Source organism: Coturnix japonica, chromosome 23 (assembly GCF_054131305.1).
Source record: "Coturnix japonica strain WE chromosome 23, WE-NBRP24, whole genome shotgun sequence".
Classification (NCBI taxonomy): Eukaryota; Metazoa; Chordata; class Aves; order Galliformes; family Phasianidae; genus Coturnix; species Coturnix japonica.
This window is the reverse complement of record NC_140685.1, coordinates 1382968-1396782: the sequence shown is the minus strand read 5'-3', so window position 1 is coordinate 1396782 and position 13815 is coordinate 1382968. Positions and strand designations below refer to the sequence as shown.

General features: G+C 44.9%; 3 long non-coding RNA genes across 3 annotated transcripts in view; all 3 read right to left on the bottom strand.

Annotated features, from left to right (window-relative positions):
* Positions 1-423: 423 nt before the first annotated feature.
* On the bottom strand, positions 424-6530 carry LOC146757301 (uncharacterized). The gene is made up of 2 exons (XR_014936736.1): positions 6378-6530; positions 424-1311 (listed from the first exon to the last, which is right to left on the bottom strand). It is a non-coding gene; the product is annotated as an uncharacterized LOC146757301 (long non-coding RNA).
* Positions 6531-7435: 905 nt separating this feature from the next.
* LOC146757300 (uncharacterized) lies at positions 7436-8140 on the bottom strand. The gene is made up of 2 exons (XR_014936738.1): positions 8015-8140; positions 7436-7524 (listed from the first exon to the last, which is right to left on the bottom strand). It is a non-coding gene; the product is annotated as an uncharacterized LOC146757300 (long non-coding RNA).
* Positions 8141-8177: 37 nt separating this feature from the next.
* Positions 8178-13815, bottom strand: part of LOC107322053 (uncharacterized) — a 109032-nt gene continuing 103394 nt past the window's right edge. Inside the window, exon 2 of the long non-coding RNA XR_014936718.1 lies at positions 8178-8344. This is a non-coding gene — a long non-coding RNA (uncharacterized LOC107322053). The remainder of the gene's footprint in view (positions 8345-13815) is intronic.

Below are 13815 nucleotides of genomic sequence, written 5' to 3'. Positions count from 1 at the left end.
CCCTGTCTTCAGTGTTTAAATTTCACCACCACATCATTACTCTTGTTTCTTACAAACTGTTCCCTTTATCCCAGGGAGATTTCCTCAGTGTCTATAAACACCTGCGGGGAAGGTGCAAGAGAACAGAGCCCAGTGGTGTCAGTGACAGGACAAGAGGCACTGTGCATAGTGGCTCTGTCGGACCATCAGAGAGCACTGCTGTGCTGCATCGAAGGCTGAACACTGGCACGGGTACCCAGATGTTTCGGAGACTTCCCTTTGGAGATATCCGCACATATCTGTCCCAAACCCTCCACTGTCCCAAACTACTCCATTCTCTCGTTTTTCTCTTGTTTTCTTCTTGTTTAAACTGAAAGGTAAAAGAGCCTAATGTCTTTTTGCTTTAACCACATATGTATATAATTAATATATATCTGACAAAACTTATTTTTAAAATATTTTTTTATTAAAACATAAAAAAGTGAGAACACCAAAAGCACAAAATGAAAGGGAAGGTAACACTCTGAAGATAAAGCAGCTATCAAGTTGTAAGTCTGACTGCATCACCTCTGATCACAGCATTCACCTGCACAAAGTTATGTGCCGATGCTTTAGGGATGTGGCCAAAAACAAAGCAGGCAGTGGAGTGCCTGAGCTCTGGGACAGGTGGGCCTGAGGCCTGCCCTCATTTCCCCAGGGAATTCTCAGTTCCTTCCTGGCCGCCATCTTCTGGGCTCTCAGGTCCCACCACATCGCCCAGCAGCTTCACAAGAGTCTTCCCCAGAAGCGGTGACAGGCTGTGTCAGTTGTGCACAAAGCTCTGGGGGTTGCCTGTGCCAGGAGGATCGCTGTCACTTGTCTCCCTTCATCCTCAGGGCCCAAAGCTCAAAATAACCCCCTCTTGCAAGGCTCCTGCATGGGGCCGGGCCTGCTGCTGTAGATGAGACGCCTCCATGAATAGCACTGGAAGACATTCCTCAGCAGGTAGCTTGCCTTCTATATCTCACTGCAACGTGTTGCCGTGCAGGAGCTGGACAACTGTGCTGTGTCCTAAGATGGCAGGTGCTATTCTTATCCCAGAAAGTCTTGCTCCGTCCGGCACAGCTCCTTTCTGGGCTGAAATGGTAACAGTCAGAAGCCAGAGCAGCCCCTCTAAGCCAGTGGAATGGCAGTGTGTGAAGGCAGCGCCTGGGTGCTTGCCCTGCTCTGCTGGGATGTGCTGTGCCACCAGGAGCACGGCAGCTGCACAGGTACTGCCGGTGTTCAGCTGGGAATCAGCTTGAGATGAGTGAGGGCATCACTTCTGCTGACATCAACCACGAGAAGCAAAGTCTGTGGATGTGAAAAAAGTGAAAGATCACTTTTTGCTGCTTAGAATGAGAACCCAAATCCGTGAATCTCTTCCCACACTGAGGAAAGCAGCAGCGTTTGTTCTAAGCTTCCTTCAGGGCTGGTAGCATTGCAGAGAGCCATGCCCCCCCCAGCCAGGTGTACTAAGAGCAGCCCATGCTGACATCAAACACTGAATTGGGGCCCCGTCGCATGACATGTGATATGAGTCACAAAATGCACCGTGATGTGACTCCTGTTGCTGAAAAAATTAATAAGCTGGAAAAGAAGAGAGAAGTGTGTCTAACCACAGTGCTGAAGGGAGTTTGAAATGGTGATGGTAAGAGCAGGGAGGAGATAGGGAGGGGGAGAGCAAGATGTGTATGTGTGAAGGAAGAGGGAGGAGTGAGAAGATGGTAGAGGTTGTGGGAGTGGGAGAAATGACAACTCAGTATCAGGTTGAGGGAAGAATGGTCAGAGGAAACAGGAGGATAAATTACTGGTAAACACTAAAATGATGACATACACATGACCATCTAACCCATGGGTGTCCAACCTTTTGGCTTGCCTGGACCACGTGGAGTGAAGAGGAAGCCCGGCTTGTGGCTACCATCTTTGCGCGTGGGTTTTTTGGCAGTTTAAGAATAGGACGAGAAGGAAAACAACAAACACAGCGGAGGAGGAGAAAGAAGCAGAGGCTGAGCAGCTTTGAGGGATTCCAGGAAGGAGAGTTTAGGTATATAACGGGGAAAGGATCGAATCAGTGCTCTGAGCCAGGGAGGATGTGTGCAGGAGGAGCAGAGGCTGGGAAAAACACAGAAAGACGTTGCTATAAAGTCTGCTGTACGATCAGGACCAAAGTGGGACACTGATGTGAGAGAAACAGAAGATGAGTTGCTCACTGCTTTATGGAGAATGGGGGTCATTTTGCATTCTCACTCTATTTGTGGAGTCAGAATGCCTGTCATCTGATCAGGGCTTCTGCAAAGGTCTTGAGAAAAACATCAGTTCATAGCAGCCATAAACAAGGACCTTCAAGAGAAAGTTTAAAATAGATGCAGCTGATGGGCTTATATAGAGCTGCTGTCCTGTGTGGACGGTATGAACTGCAGGAAACCTCCTGGGCCCAACAGCAGCAATTCAGTTCTAGCAGAACAAGTGGTTGGAAACATTTTCCCTCAGACACTCTATCAGTAGAGCCACATTCATTAGTTCACAGTAAGGAGTCCTGGGAGAGAAAGAAGTCACGCAGAACCAGAGTTTTGCTGTTAGGGCTTCAGAGCAGTGAGCAGGTAAATTCCACAGAACAGAGAATGTAAGGACTGCTAGACCCCCCAGCTACTCAAATCCCACATGGGGCACCCTGGCTGTGCAGTGGCACATCACCATCACCGTCTCCTGATGGAACTGGTCTGCTCTGTGCAGCTAATTTGCAGTTCAGAGGGAGCAAAGACGTGTGTGCCTCCCTCTGTCTGTCAGGTGGATGCAGAGAGCAGTTAAAAAAACGTTTTGGTTGATCACTGCGGATAAAAAGAGTCTATTGGCAAATTTCCTGAGGATGCAAGAGGAATTTTTCCATAACACAGGAGGTTAGTTCAGAAAATATTCTGCTAAATAGGTAGCTGTGCTGCTGTGACTGTGGCACTCAGAAGATTTTACTGTGTCCTAACCTTAAAAAGTCTAACACTGAAAGAGAACAGGATTATACAAATTCCAGTACCAGTATATTTCCACTTACAGCACTAAAACCTGCCCAGAAGTGGGATTTGTGCATCTAAGATGAGTGTCAGCAAAGGAAGATATCACTTCATTGCTCTCTTTTTTAGGATGCAGTTGTTGCTAGTTCTAATATTACGCTCTTAATCCTGATTTTCCTTCCCTCCCCTTCCCTCCCCCTTTTGCCACTTGCTCTCTTTCTTCTCCGTCTTACCCGGAGGCCTGCCCACCCCACTCCCCTGCTCTGTAACTGGAGCCCCTCAGCTGCTTTGGTGGGTGACAGAAAGGGCATCCTGAATGTCACCTCCTTGGCAGTGGCTGCTGCCCAGATCTCTTCTGCTGATGTTTGCACGAAGAGCCTGAGTAATGGTGCACCTCTGATAGCCCAGAGCTGGTCATCCCCAAATAACAGGCGGCCTCTACCTGTCTCTCTGCAGCTCTGCTTGCTGCTTTGTGCCGCCTGAGTCTCACGCACTGTGATGTTGCTGAAAGCCACTTACTACATCATCTCTGTAAGGGAGGCTGTGCAGTCACCAGACAAAAAAACCCTTTATGTGGCTGCAACCAAATGTCACCTCTGCCCATTCAGTGCCTCTGAGCCGTACATAGGCCAAACCCTGCAGAAATCCAGTCTCTGAAAGGAAAATCAGGTTAAGAGGTAAGAAGGCCACCAGATAGCAAGCGTCTCCAGATGTCGAGTCAGTGCTTGATAGTGGTCACAAAAGGCAATCAGAGTATTAGGAATGATCAGGATCAACTGCCAGCAAAACAGAAATCATTGTGCCAGGCTCACAAACCACGTGCTCTCCACAGCTTTGGCCTGCGCAAAGTAGAAAGGCTGTACAGAAAGATGTAGAAGATGGAAGATGTGTTTCTTAGCATATGTACTGTTTGTGCCTGTTAAGACATTTGCTATTGAACTCAGAGGGGGTGGGAGAGAGGGGGGCAAAGAAACAGTTGCAGCTGTGTCTTGGTGGTAATGCTGCCTTTCCCAACTTAAAAATATCACCGATATCACATTTAAAACCTCTCTCCAGTTTCTTCCAAGAAGAGTAGACAGGAGATGGGGGTGGTCCAGTTAATTCTGTGGAGAGCAGACAGGGGAAGGAGGAGGGGGAAGGGGAGGGGGGGTGTTGTTGTAGTTCTACTGCTTTGCTCCTGCAGCCAAAGAGGGAAGAGAATCCTTCTCTCAGTCAAACATCAGTGGTTGAGAAATCCCTCTAATTTGTTCTTTCTTTTACTGCCATGAACTAAAAGAAGGTATGAGACTGTTTCTGTAAAATCCATTGCAAGCCCCTGAGAGGCTGATAAAGCAATCTGCTTTGATCCCCTTGCCTCTTAGCTCAACTGCTTTAATATCAGACTATCTTATTTAACTGCACAGATCACATTACTGGTGGGCATGTAGAACAGCAGGGAACTCGGTGAGTTTCTGTGTTTTGCTCTGAAGCAGTTCTGTGGTGAATAAGAACACAGGAGGGAACTCCACATCCCCAAACCACCCTTGCTTTTAGAGAGGATGATATTTGCAGAAATACACAAACACACATAATGTAATTTTGCGTCTTTTGTGTCTGCTTTCCCTAGAGAGGGACTGGGCAAAACCTCCCTGTTGTGACAGGTTCCTAGTATTGTCTAATCCCAATTTGCAATTTTTGTTCAAATATAAGATGGAGTTTTTAAGAGAAGTTGTCTTGGAAATGTACCTTGTTTTATATTCCCACATTGTCTGAAATTCACAGTGAGAATTTGGATCTGCTGCCTTACACAGAACCATACTGGAGCCATGGGCATCTGGATAAAACAAAGCAGTACTGGGGTTATTATCCCATAGCATCAGCCATTCAAATTGTAATAGGTTTGCAATCTTCCCTCCATGGTCAATGGAGAGGAATGGACTCCTCCATAAGAATCAAGGCTAAGGAAAGTTTCTTATCTGAACAGATAAGAGAACAGATATCTGTTCTTCCTCTTTTACTATGAAGGGGGCCCAGGAAACACAGAGTACATGCATCATTTTCATGTGGTTGTGGGTAGGATTCCTACCACCCCTTTACACAGACCTTCCTCTACGACCCAATTTTGTGCTAATGAATAACAGTGCATTTGGGAAAATGTGCTTTAAACTAAATTACTGATTGTACTACTTCACAATTATCACTATTATTGCTTATTTTGCAAATAAAGAGTAGACAAAGTAGCAGAAATGGTCTGCTGCTCTGAGTCAGCAGGGATTTCAGGAAAAAAAACCCACTAACAGTTATCTTCAGAGGCTCTAACAGAATTCATTAACAATGGAAAGCCATTTTTTCCTTTTGTGATTCTTCATGATGGAGGATTGCTAAAATCACTCTGAGGTGAACACTCAGAGTCTTGTAATTCTTGTGTTGCCCAATGTGTACCCTCCTGCTACTCTCTCATGACACCTTCATTTACCTCTGCTCCTTCCTTCACTAACTGCCTGACCCAGGTTGTGTGTCCCTAAGTGCTGCTGAGGCACCCATCCTCTGCAGGGGAGGTGTTCTCTGGGAGGGAAGCCCCAGCTGTGCCTCACAAAATGCAATGCTTTCAGCCAATCTGGAGCTTTAGGACTGTGCATGTCACAGAGCAGAAAGCAGCCACCCTCCAGAAGGAATGTTGTTCTAATTCTTGTTTCTACAAGTTCGGCTGCCTCTAGTGATGCCTGCAGTCACATCAAGAGTCCTGAGAGAAAAAGGCCATGATGTGCTTGTAAAGAAAGCCCAAGCCAAACAAATATGATGCTCTTCCACAAACTCTGCTAGCAGCCAGGCCCTCCCAGATTCTGCATGAACACCTCGTTTATCTTCCCCAACAGCTCTTGGCTTTTTTTCCTTCAAAGTCCTCATCAGATCACATCCATGCTGGATGGGGCTGCGAGCAACCTGGACTAGTGTGAGATGTCCCTGTCTGTAGCAGGGGGTTGGAATGAGGTGATCTTAAAGGTCCTTCCAGCACAAACCATTCTATGATTCCATGATCTCCAGGTGCACATTTTTTGTTTCTTTCCACATTCTCATCTCTTACACTGTCACCTTTCACTCGTCATTCTCTCCCATTCCTTTTCCCTTCCTTCCTCTGACCTCAACCTGTCCTGGTGGGATTTCCTTTACAGGGCACTCACAGAGCTGCATGCCAGCCCTTCCCCTGCCCATGTTCAGAACCAATGGTCTGTCGGAGGAGCAGAACATCCACACAGGCATTCCTGGTCAGGGCACCAGGGCTACTGATCACCTGGGGAGGATCAGATGAAGTCACCTGTCCCCAGGTACAGGAGACACCTAACCCTATTCTTCAGACTCACGGGCATTGACCCACAAGAGGAGGTTTCCTACCTGAGCAGAAGCCGAGCAGCTCTGAGCTCTCTCCAGTCTTCCAGGGCTCAAAAACAAGGAGTGTAAGGGGATCCCTGTTAAAGGAGATGTCTGCTCTGTCTGTCCTGCGAGCATTACAGACTCTGTGTGGGGTGGACACATGGACAAGTTTCTGAAAGCTGAGAAGGTTAAAGGGTTTTTAGGCTTCACGTAGAGGTAGCAGGAAAGTGCTTATGCACATAACACAGGGTTAGGTGTCTGCCATTACTGGTGGTAGCACAGATTATAGTTTTCAGTACGGTTTCCCATGTGTGGCTTGTTTTTGCTTTAGTCACATGACGTCTTTCACCAGCTTGAGGGGGTTTGTACTTTAGAAGTCTTCACTACTGGGATGGTGAGAAATATCTCAGGAGGAACACACTGTGCAATCCTTTGATCTCCCTCTGTACAGACATTTGTGAAGATTTTTCCTAGTGACTAACTGGTGCCTCTCAAGTTGTGATTCCTGATCACTGTCCCTTGTTACACTGCCTACAACTAATTGTAAAAGATTAGAACATTATATTTTTAACTGCCCTTCATGGAACTTAGTCCTTTTCCCCTCACATTAAAAACCCCAGAAGTCTCTTTACAGGACTAGTTTTCGAGACCCTCGACCATCTTCATCATCTTAGTTCATATCCTGTTTGAACTGGAGAGCCCCACATTGGACAAACCATTTCAGATGACAACTCACTCATACCAAACAAAAGGGATTATGGCTTCTGACAGTCAGCTGGACATGCTCAGAGCATCATCCAGTATCTTTGCCTTGTTTGCAGGGAGAGCACTCGTTATCCCTCTGGGCACCCATCAAAACTCTGAAGTCCTTTTTAGCAGAGCACCTGCTGAACTGGTCAGTTCCCAGCTCATACTGACACCTCAGGCTACTTTTCTTCCAGGTGTGAGCTTTCCACTTGTCCACACTGATCTTCATAAGCTTTGTGTTGATCCAGTCTTCATGTCTCATAATGTATCTGGAATGAAGCTCTGTCATTTGTCATCTGCCTAATTTAGTGTCATTCACAAATTTGACAAAGTTGAATTTTGTGTCATTGTTTGAGTTGACTCCTTGAATTCCTTTCAACCAAATGCGTGTTTTTCAAGGAAAAAGAGAATACCCAGGAAGCTGGGAAAGAGGAAACAAGTGAGAGTGACTCAATAAGGTTAAAGTTAGTAAGGCTAAAAAAAGCTTTGAACAGTTGAAGCTTGTAGCACTGCACTAATTATAAATGGAAACAGGCAGTTTCCAGCAGTACATCTGCCATAGTGGAATTTGTGAGGACAAGTATTTAATGTGCATTTTGACTTAGAAAAAATATGAAGAATTTCTTTGTCCAGATGAACACAGGATGGCTGCCTACAGCCCGTAATATGTCAGAGGTTTGTAACCGTGTTTTCCCTCCTTTCCTCTGGCACAGCACTCTGTTCTAGTCAGAGGAGCAGAGGGCTGGAGAGTAGTTCTCAGAGGGAAAGGCTGAGGATCACTAGGACCCAGTAAAAAGTAAAAGGATTCCTTTCCATGCTGCAAAACCTCCTGTCATACAAGTACACTGGTGCGTTTCCAACTCATGAACTCAGCCGCACTGAACACACACAAGAGGGAGTTTCCCACTAACCAACATATGGCAGCCTGTAGGTTATTCCACTTTCTCACTTCGTTCTTGTTGTGCCACCCTGCTAAAAAACATCTTTTCATGCTTTGTCTCTCAGGACTCAAGAGAAAAAAACCTATATCTGAAAAGCTAGTAGACAGAGAGGCAGCTGCCCGATATCCATCTCAGGAGTGATCTATTTTCAACATGCCTAAACCCCTCTCCACCACAGACAATATCAGCATTGCCTCGCAGTCCTGATGCATAGGACAGTCTGTATCCAGAGATGGCTTTCTGTCTGCCTCTGCTCCTTTACCCGCTGTGCTTTGCTTCTAGTCCCAGAAGAGTCCAGACCTGCAGAAATGGAAACAGAATTGACAGAAAATTAATGGCAGACAGAAAGTTTTGTGTTCTTAATCCATATCAGTATTTCATCAAATAGGAAAAGCATAAAATAATATGAAGAGATAGATATATGTGGTACTACTACTGACGATATGTTTGATATGGTACTTAGAAGTTTATTTTCTACATCATATAATGTAATCGTACCTTCAGTTACAGTTGGATGGGATGTTATTTAAGCTGATTTGAATATAGGCATGGCTATTGAGTCACTTTTGCCAGCATGAACTGAAGGATTTTAGCTTTCAGACTTGTCCAGATCTTTCCCATTTAAACTGAAGAGTTGCGACTGTTAACAGGCAGCATTAGCAAGCAGAAGCAGCACAGCAAATATACTACAAATGGTGGGAAATGGTGAAAAAATGTGTAAAAAACAAAACCAGAATGCAAGTTTTAAGGGTCACATGAACAGAGAGATGCATTTATTTCTCACAGTAATAAAATCTGAATTTCAGATATGCTGTGGTAGCCCTGGAAGGCAAGGTGAGGTCTGGGAAGATGTCCTGCTATGCAGGGAAAGCTGTGCAGCTGCATCGTTGTGACCATGGTGTTTGACTGCATTGATGAAGTTCCATCTTCCATACTTCTTCCTAGTAACTCTATGCTTGATTAATTCTTGAATTCATGGAATAATTCTGGGAATGACTGCAGCACTAAATGGATCTTCTCTATCAGGGACAGGCAAAGCACTCATCTCTGTAAACAGTGGCGAGACCTAACAGAATGGGCAGAGTTTTGTCAGGGGAGGGTCAGGTTGGGTGCTGACAAAAGACTCTTCTTGACCAGGGGGTGGTCGGGCACTAGAACAGGCCCCAGGGCAGTACTCATGGCACCAAGCCTGCTGAAGCATATCAAGTGTCTGGACAACACTCAGAGATGTGCCCCGGTGGTGCAGTGGTAGGAATGCCACTTTGCAACACCGGGGCCTGGGTTCGAATCCCCCTGTGGCGCAAGTGGTAGAAGTGCCGCTCTGCTACATAGGAGGCTCGAATCCCGGGGGTTGGACTCGATGATCTCTAAGGTCCCTTCCAACCCGCATGAGACTATGAGACTATGATATATATGTGGGTTGATTTTGGAGTGAATCTATGTGGAGCCAGGAGTTGGACTTGATCATCCTCGTGGGTCCCTTCCAACCTGGGATATTATATAATTCCTTCTGCATCACGGCAGTTGCACAAGTACCTCCTTGTTGTGGTTCTTCTAGAGTGATTTCTTTCTTCTGGAGGGGTTTCTAGAACAACTCTGATATCTTGTTTGAATGGCGCTGCACTGTTTCATGATGTTAGGTCCCTGTCGGGTCCCTGCATACTTTCTAACTTAAGCTACCAGGATTTTTTTGTATTACAGTCAGCTGACACAGGAGTAAGCAGACATACTTGGTGTCATCTATAAAGCCTTCTTCATGGTGAAGCAGGCTTTAATGTAAAATGTGTTTAGTCTGAACTGTGTTTGCAAAGTGTTCTCAGCATGAGAGCTACATCTCCATATATAAGATCTTGAAGAATTTTGCTATGTTTCAGTAAACCTTCAGACTCAAGACTGATTAATACTGATCTCTTTTCACACATGGTTCACTCTGAGGTACTAAACAAATCTCACATACCCATAATCACATTATGCTAACTTTGGGGTTTATACTGGTATCAAAGTATTAACAATGAGCTATTAATGTGGACATAGCTCAGTGCCTGTGATAGACACAGAAATCCAACTTATAAATCCACAGTAGGAATAGTTTCTCCTTCACTGAAGTCAGCATATATAGTTACATTGTGGTTTTGTATACGCCTGCATAAATATTCTGCTAAACAAGGACTTGCTCCAGCACCTAATGCAGGGTTATTAGGACAGTATATACTGAAGTTTTTCTGTGCCCCTAACTGTCAGGAATCATTTTCAGTCTTCCTTGCAGGACGAGACTGCCAGCAGTTTTCTAAGTTCTCCTTTGAAGATTTAATACTTTTCACACCCAGGTAAGCTCCAGTAACTATTTTCATTTTATATATGCATGGCTCCTTCCCTTGATGTATGCCTATGTTTGATTGAGCTCTGTACTCCTGAGGCAGACTCCCCTCAGTCAGAGATGGAGTCATTTAACCCATGAAGATTGTTAAGTTTTCAGATCTCTTCATGAAGGGCTGCCCTCTGTGTCAATTTACTGTGGGTGGGACTACCCAAACCTTTCAGGCTCCTAAATTAATCCTCCATAATTCCTCAGCATGCCAGGTTTCTTTCCTTCTTAAAGAGATGACCAAGAGGTGCCTAGTCTGGCACAACCCAAGGTCCGCAGTTTTGGAGCAATCAGAATACATTGGTAGAAAGCCTTTTCCTTCTTGACTCTCGTTAGAGGGAAGCTGCTTCTTCACATTTCAGTTCAACAGTTCTACAGCCAACAATCTACTTGTGTGTTTCAAGAAACATGGTGATTCTTTCTGATGATAGGAAAACTGCCAGATTTCTAATTTTGAGTTAATAATAATGATGCTAGAAGTCTTACTAATCCCTCTTCTGAATGGGGTCATGAGCTCCTACCCCTCAACCTTCAGGTTGCCTATTTCCACAGGGCTGTTATGGCCTTATATGCGGAACAGCTTCAGGCTCAGTGAGCCAGAACCTCTATTAAAATGAGATCCTACTATCTGGTAGTCTGGACTCTCCTCCAAGGATCAATCAGAGACTGGTGTCAGTGAAATGCATAGTGCAATATTTGAGATGATAAAGGCTGAATTCCTGAAGGAGATGGCAGACAGTTTAGTCTCGATACCAACCTATGTATTCTTGCCTCCTTTGCCATTATATTGACTCTACAGGAATCGCATGCTGTTTCTATACAGGGCCTGTTTATTAGAGGAATATCAAGGTGCCTGAGGACTTTGATTGCTTTGTTTTAATGTCACAGGGGACATTTAGATATACCTGAAAGTCCACATGGAAGCTCATTAACTCAATTAGCAATATTGATTAACATGTGAGAGAAACATTAGAGACTCCATCCTGTGCCACAATTACACTGTGAGCAGGACTTAGGACTCACAGAAGAAGCAATGCAAGATAATTGTTCTCCTACTTAACATTTCCTCCTCATGCCAATAAAGTCATTAAATTTGTACTTTACTCATTTCCTCCTGTAAGTTTTCTTCTTGACAGGATGACAGGGGCACAGGGGAAAGTGTTTAACTAGGCTTCTCAATAAATTAAGCTCTTCTTTTCATTGGCTGTGTTTTCCCTTAACTAAGTCGATGCCAAAATAATCCTGTCATTACATCTGTACAGAACCAAGTCCTGCAGACTATTAGGACTGTCTAAGAAATAGTAAAATACTGAAAATGACAGCAAACGTCACATGAAAACTAACAGGTTGGCATTAAAGTTGAAGAGTTATAGGGAGTCCAACTTTGTTGACTCACTTGTAGTAATCAGACAGAATGCAAACCACAATATCACAAAGAATGACCTCATTCCTGTTATCATCAGATCAGAAAACATGTGACTGCATCCTTTTGTGTGAGGTAAAACTGTGTATTAGCTTCCTTAGAAAACCCATATTTTCATGAATAAAAATTAAATGAGGAGATACTGCTTGAAGATATTTTAATATAAATGTGCAAACAGACATTCAGAAATGTGTTTCCTTGTCTTTAAGAATGGATGTCTGATGAATGTTCATTTCCCTCTTCATACTCAGTTCTACCTCAGAGTCTCAGAGGAGTTCTGAATGCTTCCCAATTCTGCAGCTGCTAAGACCCACTTAACGAAAAGAATCTTTTATTCTGTGTCTGCATGTGCACCAATAAGTACTACTTCATCAAAATCCAGGACTGAATACTAGTTCCAATAGTTCTAGGGAAGGGGAAAGTCCCCCAGATGGGAAGGAGCGACTACACAGGAAACAAAAGATGTTGGAGGCCAAGCAGCCAGAAAATGGAAAACAACTTCTGAATAAAGGACATGAGGTTCCTGGTGGACACCAGATTGAATCTGAGCCAGCAACAGGTTCTTTCTATAAAGAAAGTGAACGGTAACTTGGTCTCTATTAGAAGATGTTCTATAGCAGGTCAGGGGAGGTAGTCCTTCCCCTCTGCTCAGCACTTTTCAGGCAACACCTGGAATACTGCATCTATTTCTGGACTGTCCACTATGAGACTACACCAATGTATCTGAGAGTCCAACAAAGCGTCCTGAAGATGATAAAAGGACTGGAGCATCTCTGATATGAGGAAAGGTTGAGAGAACTAGACTGTTCATCCTGGAGATGAAAAAATTCAAAAAAGATCTCATCACTGAATAAATACATGAATGAAGACAGTACAGAAGACAGAGCCAGGCTTTTTTCAGCGGTGGCCAACTGAGGACAAGAGGAAATGGGAGTACAGAAGATGTGGGAGGCTGTGTCTGAACTTCAGGAAAAACTTTCTGACTCTGAGGCTGAATCAGCAATGGAACAGGTTTCCTAGAGAGGTTGTGAAATCTCCATCCTTGTGCATGTTTAACAGCTATTTAGTCTCTCCTTCATTTCCTTGCCCTAGTCACAACATTTTTCTGAGATTTAAACCTCTCTGAAAAGGCATTAGGTTTCTAAAACTGGCTTATAGGGACCTAGTGACCTAGTAACCTCTGAGTGATTGCCAACACTGAAGAGACATTTGCTAACCACTTCCTTTTCAGACTAGGCCTGTCTGTGGCTGACTGCATGCCTAGAGCTGCATCTGACCTAGGACACTCAGCTGCTCCCCATTAGTCCCTGGAGACACAGGTGCATCCTGACAGCAGGGCATAAGACAGGCTTGCTACCTACTGCTGAGAACAGGACCCCACAGGAAAGCAACTGCAGCTACTTAGTACTACACCTGCAGCTGCCAAGGGATGCTGCCTGGACAGTGCAGATGCTGCAGCTTCCCAGGAAGTGGGAGATTGAAGCTCCCTCCTCCACGTGGGGAGAGGAAACCTGCAGCTCTCCCATCCTGGGAGAGGCCTCAGCCATCTCTGCTCCTCCCAGGCCTTGCTCTGTGTTCATGGTCTTCTGAACGCTGAGATTGGAGCTGCCAAGGCCCTCTCGTCCCCTCCTTAGAGAGACCTATAACCACTGGGATGCAGGGCACCACGTGGTGCTCATCATCCTGATTTGGATGGGTTTGAGCTCCAGGTTGAGGCCCAGACACCCAGAATTTGGGAGCTGCAGTAGCAGAGTCCTCTTCAGCAAAGTCAGAGCTTGGTGCTGGCTTTTACACCAATTCTCACAAATCATTTTTCTTACCTTGTCCCTGTTCCCCGTGTTAACTACTGATTTTTGTTAATGACCAGGAGAAGAATATGCTGAAATTTAACAGTTTTTAAAGCAGCTCACATGACAATGCCCATTTCCTACGTCATTCACTCTTCAGAACTACAAGCAAATCCCTCTTTCCAATGCAAACAGC